Source organism: Euphorbia lathyris, chromosome 6 (assembly GCF_963576675.1).
Source record: "Euphorbia lathyris chromosome 6, ddEupLath1.1, whole genome shotgun sequence".
NCBI classification, from domain to species: Eukaryota; Viridiplantae; Streptophyta; class Magnoliopsida; order Malpighiales; family Euphorbiaceae; genus Euphorbia; species Euphorbia lathyris.
This window is the reverse complement of record NC_088915.1, coordinates 78792365-78807053: the sequence shown is the minus strand read 5'-3', so window position 1 is coordinate 78807053 and position 14689 is coordinate 78792365. Positions and strand designations below refer to the sequence as shown.

Here is a 14689-nt window from a genome sequence, read left to right as displayed (position 1 = left end):
TTTTTAGGACACTTTAGCCATAATACATGTTGAATTTTAAGTCAATATAGGATGAATGCGCTATTTTTCTTTTTTCCAATTTACAATTTTAATTTTATAATTCATGTTAATAAAATCAAGTAGTCGTTCTTAACTTTTGGCCACGATTGAGACCAACCTTATCACAATCGAGATATGAAAGGGAAGAAAATTAAGTAAACGGTACTGTTGGCCACGATTGCGACCATCCTTATCACAATCGAGGTATGGAAGGAACGTTTAAAAACAAAAATTAAGCGTGTTTAAGTTTAAAGTAACGATTGCATCCACCCATGGCATGGTCGGTAGCTCTTAAGCAAACACAAAGCAAATAAAATGCATATAAAATTACGATCGAGACCACCCTTATCTCGGGCGTAACTAAGTAAATAATTAACCCAAGTACTTACTCATTTAATGTAATTCATGTAATAGTTTAGGTTTTGGGAAAAGAAATTTTGTGCTTTGAAATGCCTTGAGACGAAAGACTCAATAACATGCGTGCTTATATCATCCCAAATACTTCAATTTAAAATTGAAAATACAAAGACGAATGATATATCGCCTTTATATTAGTTAGTTTGATATTTTGTGTGTAAATTTTCCATACAAAGTTAATCTTTTAGGCTTAACTAATTTAAAAAGGAATACAAAGATATATGTTTTATTTTTTCATAAAGAGGTTAGTTAAAGAATAAATTCAGTGAAATTTTGCTCGGGACTAGCAAAAGATTAAGTGTGGAGATTTGTTAGGCCCAAAATATACCTAAAATATAATTAATATTTACATCAGTTTTGCTATGAAATCGTGTTGTTTATATCTATTTAGAGTACTTTTACGTCCGAATATGTTTCTTTCATTCAAGGTACCTAAATATTTGGTAAAATCCAAATAGGAACAAAAACAGGTCAAAAACGAAGGAAAAACCCTAAGTTAGGAGCCAAAAGACGAAGAATTCAGCACACCAATACGAGGAGACGAGAACGAAGTCAGAAACGGGAGAAAAATCCTGAATCTCGGTAGAGATTTCGAGTCGCGATCGAGAATCTCGATTCTCGGTCGCGACACGCCTTTTCCTGTAATCTTCTTCTTGCGTTTCGAAGGACTGAAATTTACTTCCCTATTCTCGGCTGAGAATTTCCATTCTCGGTAAGATCAGAAATTCTGGCAGCACTACATTCACATGTTGAAAATCAAGAAATGCGTTCGTTCGGGTGGATAGGAACGTCTCTTCGCAGCGGATACGACTCTTCACAACGGACACGACTTTTCAAACACGACTCTTCAACATCTATAAATAAAGTATTGATTTCAGAGTTGAGAGAGAGTTAGATTTTGAAGATTAGTGCAGAAGTTATGCAGAAACTCTGACTCAGAAATGAGTCAGAGATTAGATTTCATTTTTGTAAAGCAACCTTGCCGTACACAAGTTGTTTATTAATTAATTTCAAACACAGTAGCATTTAGATTTAGATTAAGATCTGTTTTTATTAGTTTACATTTTGGTAGTAGACGAACCATCTCTATTCCGAAGATTCAGCGAGAAGATTAAGTAGCGGATTCGACCCCGGAGCCTGACAAACTCTAAAACGAGGTTTGAGGAAAGGATTGACGACCCGGAACTCTAATGTCGTTCGAATGCTTCCATGCTTTTTATTCTCTATAAACTTGTATCAAATTCATATTTCATCTAATAAAGTTCATGCAATTTAATATAATTTTATGTAGCACTTCTGTAATTGATCCAAAGTGAGTTCTGGTGTTTTCATTAAAACGTAGTTAAATTCAATATCTTTACAAGGAAACTTTGTTGAACACTTAGGCTAATTCATTCTTACAAACGATATGATCGTTAGGTCGGCTTATCGGAAGTAAGAATGAATTTGGTTAAGGTAGCAATCTAACCCGACCGTAGGAGGATTGTCTGTGGTTCAAAGCCTTTTAATTGAAGGAGTTTACGTTATTACACTTTTATAATTGGGAAAAGTACAAAAATAAACCTTGTGGTTACACCTGTTTTCGAACAACACCCACGTGGTTTAAAAGTTTGCAAAATGGTATATTGAGGTTTATTCCGTTAGCAAACACATACCAAATTGACTAACAGTGTTAAAAGTCAAAGGCAAAAGAGTTAATTTAGTCCTTATATTTATTTATTTTATAAATTAACCCCTCTTATTATCTAATTATCACAGAAGAAACCCAAAAATAAAAAATAAAAATCAATTACACCATCTTTTTTTTATCTCTTTTAATTTTTAATTTTTCTCTCCTTTCTCTCTCCTCTTTTTCTCTCTTCTCTCTCCTCTTTCTTAATTTCTTTAACAAAGGAGTACACACGAATGGAAAATCTCACATTCTCATCCTCACCACCCTCTCCAAACTTTTCGTCCACTCTCCACATCGTTGTATTCCCACTCTCCGACCGATACCTCACTCTCACTCTCAACCTCGCCATCATTTTCCCTATCATCACTAGGAACTTCCATTTGGTAATGCTATCATCATCTTCGAAAATTGACAGTGTCAATGGCGCCGGCGATGAAAGCATTGGCGATTGCGAGTGAGTGGCTGGCTCGGAAAAGGACACATCAGGTGAATTACTCTAGCTGAGAGTGCAATCATCAGGTGAACTAGAAATTGGATGAGATTGGAGAGAAATGGAGATGACGATGGAGGAGGCTCTGATCCACCAGAAGCTGAGGACGGCGGTTACAAGAGCAATCCACGTCCACCGATTATTGACTAGAGTGAGATGATCGAAAACGAGAGCTTCAATTGGAGAATCCATGAAATTTGATTGGAGAATTGATGTTGTGTGTGAGAAAAAATGGTGGTCGAGGAAGGAGGAATTATAAGGGGAGAGGGAAAATAACGTGGGCCGTAGGATGAAGAAAGATGAGAGGATCAGTGAAGAAATGTGTACTTTTTTGTTCTTTGTTTTGGATGGATTAATTCAATTGATTTTAGAAAGAAATTAAGAAAGAGGAGAGAGACAAAAGAGACAAAAAAGAGGAGAGAGAAAGGAGAAGAAAAATAAAAAATAAAAAAAAGATGGAAAAGATGGTGTAATTGATTTTTATTTTTTATTTTGGGGTTTATTTGTGATAGTTAGATAATAAAGGGGGTTAATTTATAAAATAAATAAATATAAGAACTAAATTAACTCTTTTTCTTTTGACTTTTAACACCGTTAGTCAATTTGGTATGTGTTTGCTAACAGAATAAACCTCAATATACCATTTTGCAAACTTTTAAACCACGTGGGTGTTGTTCGAAAATAGGTGTAACCACAAGGTTTATTTTTGTACTTTTCCCTTTATAATCTATACAAAGTTTAAAGTTGTTTTCTTTGCTTAATGCAAACGAACATGTCACGACCCAACCCAGGCCATGACCGGCGCATAAATTAAATTAACTTTAACCTATGCTAGCCTTAATTCTGAACTAATGGAAATTCCAAAATTTAATAACATAATATCAAATTCGTTGAAATTACATCATGAACCTTAAAGGAACCTAATTATTGAAGTCAAATCTCAATAATCAAAAGTCTCCAAAAAAATGATATTAAGCTAAATAATTAAACTGTCTCCTTCAGCATCAATCCAAGGGTTACCTCGCGAACAGGGACCTTAATCTGAAAAGAAAGATTCAACGTGGTATGAGATTTTCGTCTATACGAGCGAAAACCTCAGTGAGCAGTAGCTATAGCACACAACAGAAAGGGAATAGGCAGGCAGGCTAATACTCTTAAATCATGACAATTATAGTTCAAAATATAGTATTTCAAAATCAGTTAAACTAAACGGTCAATATAAGATAATCAATTCAGAATACTGGAAATCAATTGTCAAACACAATCCTGAAGCCTTTCAAAATATCAAATAATAGAATAATCAGAAAATAAGGCAAAAGCTTTAAAACGCATGGTGCAGTGTAACAGAGTGGTGATACTGCACACCACTAGGGCCAGATAAATGGTAAGCGCGCTACCAATAATAGATACAAATAACAGATAATTGCCTTCACCGATCTTATGCATGATTCTAATGCTGACACAGCTGACGACAAACTGACAACTGACAACCTGACTCAAAGACAAATGCAAGGACCTAATGTTATGAAGATCGGTGGGAGGCCAGATAACAGATACAGATATACTGAGTACTTGTACTAGTTTGAAAACATATAGTATACATATATAAATCAGAAAATCATAACTGATTGAACGAATTATCAGATTTCTAAAACAAAGGTAATAATTGCGATAAATCGCGTATCAGAAACAACAAATCATATCAAATCAAATTTTAATAAATTCATTGTACCTGATAATAAAACAAATCAATATAAAGGTCTGTTCCCAGAATATACGCTCTAATACTAAAGATATTTAGTAAACACAAGGTTTAAGCTATACGTTTTTAGGAACGAAAATATACAGTCAAACGCTAATTTTTGATAAACAGTTTTTCAATCTAATATTTCAATCAAATAGGATCATGTACTATAATTACCACTCACCTGATATCCGGCCGACTGATGAATCTAAGAATTCCGGTAGCTCACCACTCAACCGACTAGTGGGTACTGTTATCTCCTATAATTTAAATGAAAAGGGAATAGTAGTGAATCACTCTAAATCTAAAAAAAAAATCTAAGATTGAATTTAAATTGACAGGGTTCTGACTTCTTTTAGGAGACAAAAAAAAAGTTATAATAATATCATATTATTTCAAAAGAAGTTTACGTTGAATTAACAAAAATATATGATGGTTTCTTTCAACACAAAAATAATACTTTAAAAGAACAATATTACATCTATCAAGTCTTGAAAAGGTATCAATATAATAAAAGAAGGACAAGAAATTAACTTCCTAATCACAAATTGACAAATTGTAGATGGTGTTTAAGATAAGGTTTTTGGCACGGTTTTCGAAATAGGCAAGACAATTAAATGCCTAATTTATGAAATAATATTATAAAAATTCCTTAATTATCAACCTAAAAGAAAAGTGGTTTTGCAGGGATTCCCACCTGCCAAAGAAAAGGAAGAAGACAAACTAATAATTATTGAAAAGTGCATAGAATTTCACGATGTGAGTTTTGAAGTTTTAATCAATGTGATATACAATTAAAACAACAAAGGTTCAAGAAACACTTACTTAAAATAGATAGGTATATGAAATTTCAAGATGCTGCAATACCACACCGAGGAAGACGATGACGGCTACGCACAAGACCTTTTCTTTTTGAAAGACAGTATGACGTAAAGAATTTACTAGGTTTAAGTTTAGGTTTTATTAAAAATATAAAATAATTAAATACATGAATAAAGAAATAAAAAAAAAGTGATTTAACCAAATAAAATAAAATAAATTAACCTTAGATTTAAAAAAAAACATAAGGTTTAAATTCCATATATAGGTATATATATAATATAATATAATATATATTTTTTAAAATTAACACATAATAAAATTTAGGATTATTATAGAACACAATTAATCAATTACTTTAAACACTAAATGTTCCTGTTTTATAATTCATATTTAAAACAGAATTGATTTCTAACATTCTACATATTCTAATCTGATTCTTATTAATTCAATCTCAAAACCAAAATTCAATTAACGCTTTTCCATATTATAAACCTAAATCGCGAATCAAACTGAATTAAAATAAGTTTTCGTTAAAAAGCGTTCTCTATGGGATCGATATCTTTTTATTACTACAAGCGAAACCGTGCACTTGCGGAAATCGCTCAACATGCTTTAATCTCAAATTTACACCTGCACACTTTAGTTTTAGTTTTTCGTATTAACCCTGCATCATCCGTTCTCCCTCTGCAGCATTCACCCTGTGAACATCTCAATTGCTTTTTCTTTCCCCCATGTTTATGCAAAGATATTATAATTTCAAACCCAATTCGAATAGCTACCTATTTTGCCCAATTAACAACATCTTCACACGAAGGGAAAACGGTGTCCGTTATGAAATGGGAACTGTAATCAATGCCGTCGGGTTGCCAATCTTCTAACAGTACCTGAATATATAAAAAATGCATAATAGGTATTAACAATACACACAAAAATTTAAAAAAGTGGCATTCGGGTGCATAATAGGTATTAACAATACGCGTAAAAATTAAAAAATATAAATTTGGGGCTTATTCGGGCAGTTTGCCCGTTAAAAATTAAAATTCCAACCTTGTTCGGACCTTGTATAGGCTAAACGGGCAGGCTGTCTGTTAAAAAGCAAAAAACGGGCCAATATTGGCCTAAACGGGCAGCCTGCCCATTCCACCGTCGGTTGGAACGGGCAGGTCACTCTGCCCGTCCCACGGCGGAACAAGCGCAGCGAGTGGCCCGTTCCGCAGGTGGAACGGGCGGCGCACGCTGCTCGTTCCGCAGGTGGAACGAGCGGCGCAGGCCGCTCGTCCGCAGGCCGAACGGGTAGTTCATCCGTTCGGCCTGTGGACGAGCGGCATGCGCCGCCCGTTTAGGCTAAATCCATAAAAAAAATTCAAACATTAAAAAACGAATTTTTAATTTAAATTTAGATCGTAAGATTATCTTGTGTTCCAAATCATGGTCTTCGGGAATGCTCGAGTCCATTTTCGTCAAATTCGGATTTTTAGGCTTGGGAGAGAAAGAGAGAAAAAAATTTGAGTTTTAAAAAAAAATAAATGAGAAGGACATAAATGTTAAAAGAGTGTGATGGAAAGAATAAAAGTTACGGTATATAGCAATACCTATATAAAAAGCATAATAGTGGAAGGCCATGTCTAGGCATCACGCACCAGTTCTGACGCGCCACGCGCCAGAACTGGCACACCTCTGCCCTTTGTGGCCTTCCAGCTTTTTATTTTGGAGTTTGAGGGAGTAAATTACCGTGCATCACCAATTTATGTAACAAACTTTTTTATGCAACACCTAAATAACTAGCTCTCTAGTTGTTAATTTTTTCATTTAGTAATAACTCTTAGCATTTTAAGTGGGGTAAGCTATGGTTATTTTATGTTTTTTTTAGGGATAAGTACAAAAAAAATGCCTATGGTATACGCGTTTTGCGAATTCGAACCTGTGATATTTTTTTTTTTGCAAACAGAGGTCTGTGCTAAACGCCGTTAGCAAACATAGGCAAAATTGACTAACGGTGTTAAAATTCAAAGAGAAAAGAGTTAATTTGGTCTTTATATTTATTTATTTTATAAATTAACCTCCCTAATTATCTAATTATCACAAATCAGTTCCAAAATAAAAAATAAAAATAAAAAATACCATCTTCCTCATCTAATTATCACAAATCAACCCAATAATAACAAATAATAACCAAACAAAATTCCACTAACCCAACAATAACCTCTGAAACACCTAAAACAATTACAGTTTTTTCAAACCCAATAATTCCACTAAAACCTAACAATAACCACCGAAACACCAACCCAACAATAACCACTGAAACACCAACCCAACAATAACCACTGAAACACCAACTAAAAGAGTAGCAGCTTTTTCAAACAAAAAAAAGAAGAGAGTAGCAGTCGCATTAGAGAAATTACTGCAGCAGTCGGAAGAGAAGCAGTCAACCATCTGCCGCCTCTAGACTGTCACCGGAGATTGTCTCCACCTGATCTGAGTTACTCGCGATTCAGATGGAGGAGGAACGAACCGATGTCACACCAACGCGATGATCGTTCACTCCGAGCAGATCTAAACGAAAGAGCAAAGGTCAGATCTAAGGAAAAACGTAAATAAAAAAACGAAATAGAAAGGAAAACTAAGATGAGAACCAAAGTGAAGGTTCAGAAAATCGAAGGAATAGATCAGATCCCGGAAGAAAAGCCAAGCAGAAGAATAAAAACGAAGAGCTCTTACCGGAATCGAACTCGAATCAGTGAAGGAGTAAAGGCATCAGAAATTTCTGCAACGGCGACTACTCAACCTCCACTCTCAATCAAGACCACAACAAGCCGCCACAAACATTAGAATAAATGATACTCCAATTAGAAATCGAAGAACAAATCGCAACAAAATCAAAGATCGACAAACGAAATTCAAGTGCAAACAACAACAGTTGTGACATCTTAAACTCTGCTAGAAACGCATTGAATCAGTATCCACGGTTTTCTCTCGACGGAAGAGATGCGTTTTACCGATCTTCGTTTAAGAACTTTCATCAAACACCTGGTAGGCATTCTGTTTGCTGCGATGGAAAGGAGAGATCGAGGAATTATAATCAGAACAAGGATTTGAAATTGGGGATGCCGACGAGATTGGGAGGAGAAAGTGTTGTGTGGTGTAATCCGGGAGTGATCGGGAAACTTATGGGTCTCGATGCTATGTCGATTCCGATCTATAATAGTAAGGAGACATTGATGAAGTCTATTCGGATGAAGAGATTTCAAAGGCATAAAATGGACGAGAAAGGAAGAGGAAATTTTGATTTTATTTTTGATTTTGGGATTTATTTCTGATAATTAGATAATTAGGGAGTTAATTTATAAAATAAATAACTATAATGATCAAATTAACTCTTTTCTCTTTGAATTTTAACTTTCCTAACCGCGTTTAGCAAAAAAAAATACCACAGATTCGAGTTCGCAAAACGCGTATACCACTGGTTTTTTTTTTTTTTTTTTTTATACTTATCCCTTTTTTAACCAATGATGGAAAAAATAACCAATGATGGAAAAAGAAACCAAGTAAAACAAAGTGACCATGTCTACCTAAGTATAGATATGCATTTTCCAAAAAGTATATTACTAAAATTTGTAGTTTATCTTGGGGATCATAAACTTGGAATAATTAGTGTTGAATTGTGAAAATTCTACAATAGTACATTCAAAGATGGGGATCTTTCTCCGATTCGCATCTTCTATTCCCTCCGACACCAACACCATAGCCGTGAATCAAACATTCAAAGATGGGGATCTTCTAATCTATGAGGAGAAGAATTTCGCTCTAGGGTTTTTTAAGCCAGGAAGTTCAAGCTATAGATATCTTGGAATTTGGTTTCATAAAGTATCATTGCAAACTGTAGTCTGGGTAGCAAACAGGAACAATCCGATCAACGGATCTTCTGGAGTTGTCTCTGTTAAGGTATGTCGACAATCCTATTCAGTTTGATTTTACTAATTAGTATAGATATTGAAGACTTCTTCGTATCTAAATCGTACTTAGGAGAAGATTATACTTTTAGGTCAAGAGTTGTTTCCTTGTTTATTGTGATAGTATAGCTTTAAGATTTTTGAAGTTTAGCCCCAATGTACAGCAACATTTTAGTCTCAAGTTTGTGAAATGATGCAATTACAGCTCTGGGTAATGGAACTTGACATCTCAATCATTCCTGTCGTTAATCCAAGTTACGTTAGCCAGGTCTATAATTGCACAATTTCACAAATGTTGAGACTAAAATGGTGTTATTTTATACATTGGACACCAAAAACCTTGAAACTATGTTGTTACGTTATCCCTTATCTATTTGCACTGGAGTTTAGAGTTTCCAGCTTGTGTTCTTGGGAAAGGCACAACTAAACTTGTTCACAGGTCTGGGTACTCATCCTGCCTGCTCAGGCGGTGGTTCAATGGATCAGACTTGGATGAGGAAAGTTGATATTATTAGGTCCGGCTTGCCTATTTCTAGTGCAGGCTTGCGATTTATAAAAATAGAACGGGTTGATTTGGTCCGGCCCGGCCCGTCCTATTTATACTTTTAGGTCAAAAGTTGTTTTCTTATTTATTTGCATGGGAGTTTCGAGCTTGTATTCTTGGTAAATTCACTATTAAATATGTTCACATGTCAGGATACTCATCCGGCCTGCTCAGGCGTGTGTTTAATAGATCGGGTTGGAACAAGGAAAATCGACATTATTAGGTCTGTCCTGATCCAGCCTGCCAAAGTCTGTCTATTTCTAGAACAGATTTTGAGATTTATAAAAATAGGATGGTTGACCTGATCCGGTCATGGATGGATATTAATTATTAATTTTATATATTAACTTTTTGTTTTTAAATATAACTTCAATTTTCTTATTAAAAGTATATATCTTTTTTAGGTAAGACTTATTTGACTTTGGGCTTTGAGATTTGATTTTTAAGTCTGAGCTCTGTTCGACTTGAACTTGCCTAAATATCAACGGATGGGTTGGGCTTGGGCTAAGCATTTTTAGGCGAAAGCTCACTAGGTCAAGCCTGACCCATGAACATATCTATGTACTGATATAAGTATGGTTATAAATGGGGCATGGATTATCCATCTCCGATGGGAATTCGCCCCAACAGGGACAAAGAATGCCCGTTTATTTTCCCCATGGGATGGGGATGGAGAAAAAAATACCTAGGGACCATGATGGGGGCGCATACCTCTATTCCCACCACATGTGGATTCCAATCCCCACTCCCACTATATCCTCACGGGGATTCTCCATAAAAATTCTTAAAATACTATATTTATATAGATTTTTAAATATTTATTTTTATATTTGGATAATTTTTATTTATTTTTGTATTTGATAGATTGACGTATTAGTTATAATAATGTTTTATACATTATATTTGCTTAATTGTATTGCATGGCAATATTTTAAATTTCACTAAAGAAAATACTATTTAGAATTTGAGTAATAAGGAATAGGGATCCCCACGGGATGGGGAAACAATCCTCACCCCACCCCGCCCCATTTGCAACAATAGGTATGAGCTTAGATGTAATTAGGATGATATTTTATAACTTTGTACAACTTGTCGAAAACTAATGAATTACACCCTCCTCATCGTCTATTGAGATAGGCAAAAATACATGAATCATGTAAACCTCTTGTTCTTATAATTACATTTCTAATTTGCTATTACGCATATCAAACTTATTATAATCAACAACCGATCTAATTACTTAACAATTTCCATTAATCAACAGGAGGGAAATCTTGTTCTTTACAACAACAATGAAAGCGAAAATCCAGTTTGGTCAACAAATGTTTCCATGGAGGCAACTGATACATGTGTGGCTAAGCTCTTGGATTCTGGAAATGTGGTTTTGTTTGATAAGAAGAATAATTAAACACTTTGGCAAAGCTTCGAACATTGACCAACACCTCGTTACCAGGAACGAAGCTTGGTCTGAACAAGAAAACAGGTCTGAACTCGCACTTGTCATCATGGAGATCAGCAACTGACCCTTCAACTGGGAACTGTTCATACAGACTCAACCCGAGTGGCTCGCCACAATTTCTTCTCCACAATGGTACATGTTATGTTTGATTTGTTAAATTTCGTACTCATATCGGAAACTTGTATGATTTGAAGTATTTCGTGTCACGTTTCGGCAACTTGTATGGTTTGTTGGTTTCTGTTTCGGTTTCCATATCCGTTTCTGTTTCCATGTACGTGTATAAAACACTACTGGAGCCATCCATGGCCATGGAAAAGAACATCATTTCCTCCGGATATATACTATTACGACTTCATCAATGATGGAGAAAGAATATACAAGTCGTGTCGATTTCAAAGCTTCAACACAAGAATCTTGTAAAACTCTTAGGCTGCTGCACTAAGATAGAAGAGCAAATATTGATATATGAATATATGCCTAACAAAAGTTTGGACTCCTTTCTTTTTGGTAAGTCTTCTTTTGATTCTATTTGATAATATTATGGCTTCTTAGAAACTGAATGAAAATAATTTTCCAAAATATTCCGTTTTCTCAAACGAGAAAAAAAAGACTATTTGATAACATTATACCTTATTTTTATTTTTTTACATGCATATAAGAAATTGAAAAAGGAGCTGTCACATCATCAACACAGCTATGTTTGACCAGAGAACACTTCAAACCCATTTTATACTCCTAAAAAATAAAGACACAACTTCTCCATTGAACTTCTCCAGTTTTTGCATTCTAGATATTGAATTTTTTTGACAAGTAAAAGCAACTAAATTCCAAGTCAACATTGACTTCATGTCAACCATAAAAACCAACTTCTTACGTAGCTAGTTCTTGTCTTCTTAAATGCACTTTTGTTTTGTTAATTAAAACAAGCTCACATTTTCCAATAATCATGGAAGCTATAATACTGATTTCATTTCTTCTAATTCTCCCATTCTCATCTGCTATTTCCACCAACATTTTAACCATGAACCAGACATTTAAAGATGGAGATCTTCTAATCTCTGAAGGAAGGAATTTCGCTCTAGGATTTTTTAGCCCAGGAAGTTCTAAGTACAGATATATTGGAATTTGGTTTCATAAAGTATCACTGCAAACTGTGGTGTGGGTTGCTAACAGGAACAATCCCATCAACGGCTCTTCAGGACTTCTCTCTGTTAAGGTATGTCTAGAATCTTATTTAGTTCGGTTTTTTAATGGAATAACAATTAAAACTTACTCTTGTAATAAAAAAAAGCTTATACTTTTAGATCGTATGTAACCAAGACTCACTTGTTTATTTATTTATTTAAAGGGTAATTTCACTCGTGGTCCTTCAATTTTGTCTTACTTTCTTTATGCTCCCGAACTTCAAAACCAGACATAAAAGTCCATGAACTTTGCCATTTATTAACAATGGAAGGTAACTCTCAATCGTAAAGCTGATGAAAATGATATTTTAAACAATTTTAATTCTTGAACTTTTTGGTGTTGAGGTCAATTAGGTGTTGTTTGGTTAAGAGAGAGAAAATTCCGAAAATTGTGATTTGAAAAATAAAAAATGACGGTTCTATAAGAAATGTGGTTCTAAGAAACTTTAATTCTTGGTTTTTTCCATTATGAGGTAGTCTTGGGTCATTTTAAGGTCGTTTATGTCATAAGGGAAAGAGACTTTTATATTAGTAAATGACAAAGTTCCAAGACCATACAGAAAGTACCCACCAAAGTTGAGGGGTCATGAGTGTATTTATGCCGAGAGTTTTAGAGATGGTGCTCTTGGGATATGCATATGCCTGTGGTTTGAGGTCTTATAGGTTTTGACAGTTAGAGATTTGGACAAAGAATATGATTTACTTACTGTTGTACCAAATTGTCGATCATGTGCTTGTAAATTTCTTATTCTTATGATTACATATCTAATTTTTGTTACGCATATGTACGTTTATTATAATCAACAATCGATCTAATTCTTAACAAGTGGTATCAAAGTTTTTGTTAGGTTTTAACACTCTCCATTAATCAACAGGAGGGAAATCTTGTTCTTTATAGGGACAAAAATCCAGTCTGGTCAACAAATCTGTCAATGGTGACAAATGATACATTAATGGAGGCTAAGCTTTTGGATTCTGGAAATTTGATTTTAATTGGGAGGGACAATCGAATACTGTGGCAAAGCTTTGACTATTTAACAAACACATTAATACCAGGAATGAAGCTTGGGCTGAACAAGAAAACAGGTCTAAACAAGTTCTTGTCATCATGGAGATCTTCAAGTGACCCTGCACCTGGAAACTATTCTTACAGGTACAGAAAATAATTTCTGACACATAATACAAATTACACATATAACTTGATTGACCCTATTAACCACCCCTCCATCTTCATCTGCAGAGTGCTGTGTATGTTTTTTTTAGCTTAATTACACATATAACTTGATTGACCTCTTACTGTTGTCCAATTGCATTCAATAACTTCATATTCTTGTCCAATTGCATCCAATTGGACAAGAATAAGGGTGATTTGGAACTTTTGAAAGTTCAGAGGGCAGTTGAAGTCTTGGGCCAATTACAAGGGACAACAAATGTATTAGGTTTAGGCCTCTTTTTCTACTTCAACCTAGGCCAAAACAATGTCGTTTTAGTTTGGGTAGGGGCAAAGAGAAAAATTTGAAGCACAACCATATTTTGTTTTGCATATGTAATCATGTAGATAGAACACATATATATCATGACAACATTTTGACACGAGAACTCGAAATTGCAACCCCTACTTACAGGGTCAACCCGACCGGTTCACCGCAAATATTTCTCCACAATGGCACAAAACCTTACTGGCGAACCAGACCATGGCCATGGACACCATTTCCAGATGTGCTAGTCATGGATTTCGTTAACAATGCAGAAGAAATATACAACTTCTCTGCCCATGATCTTTCTCTTATCACAAGAGTATTGGTAGATGAAACTGGATTCCTCAAAGCACTAATCTGGAACAAAAATGAGAGTGAGTGGAAGTTGTTCTTCGCATTACCAAGGGATCTTTGTGACTACCATGGAAGATGTGGTGCTTACGGAAAGTGCGATCCGTACGTGGTTGATACGTTCGGATGCGTCTGTTTACCTGGCTACGAATCGAAATCGTCTCAGCACTGGTATGTAGGGCATGGGAGAGCTGGATGTGTGAGGAAGCGACGAGATTCTTCGTCGATTTGCGGGAATGGAGAGGGATTTGTAAAACTTGAAAGTGTTAAGCTTCCTGATGCATCCATTGCGGTTTGGATTGGCATGAGAATGAACCAGATGGAATGTGAATTGGAATGTAAGAGAAACTGTTCTTGCTCTGCATATTCAAGCATTGAAAATGATGGAGGAACTAGTTGTTTAGCTTGGTATGGAGATTTGATTGATATAGTAACTTACAGGGCTGATTTTGGTAATGATCTTTATGTTCGTGTTGATGCTCTTGAATTAGGTACTATATTTCTTCAATCTTTTTTTTTTGGTTAGCTATTGTTGTCCT

At 35.0% G+C, this 14689-nt stretch overlaps 1 long non-coding RNA gene and 1 pseudogene across 1 annotated transcript; one reads left to right on the top strand and one right to left on the bottom strand.

Annotated features, from left to right (window-relative positions):
- Positions 1–7295: 7295 nt before the first annotated feature.
- Positions 7296–8482, bottom strand: LOC136232656 (uncharacterized). Its single transcript, XR_010690566.1, has 2 exons — positions 7903–8482; positions 7296–7737 (listed from the first exon to the last, which is right to left on the bottom strand). It is a non-coding gene; the product is annotated as an uncharacterized lncRNA (long non-coding RNA).
- Positions 8483–11660: 3178 nt separating this feature from the next.
- On the top strand, positions 11661–14554 carry LOC136232653 (G-type lectin S-receptor-like serine/threonine-protein kinase At1g11410; annotated as a pseudogene).
- Positions 14555–14689: the final 135 nt, after the last annotated feature.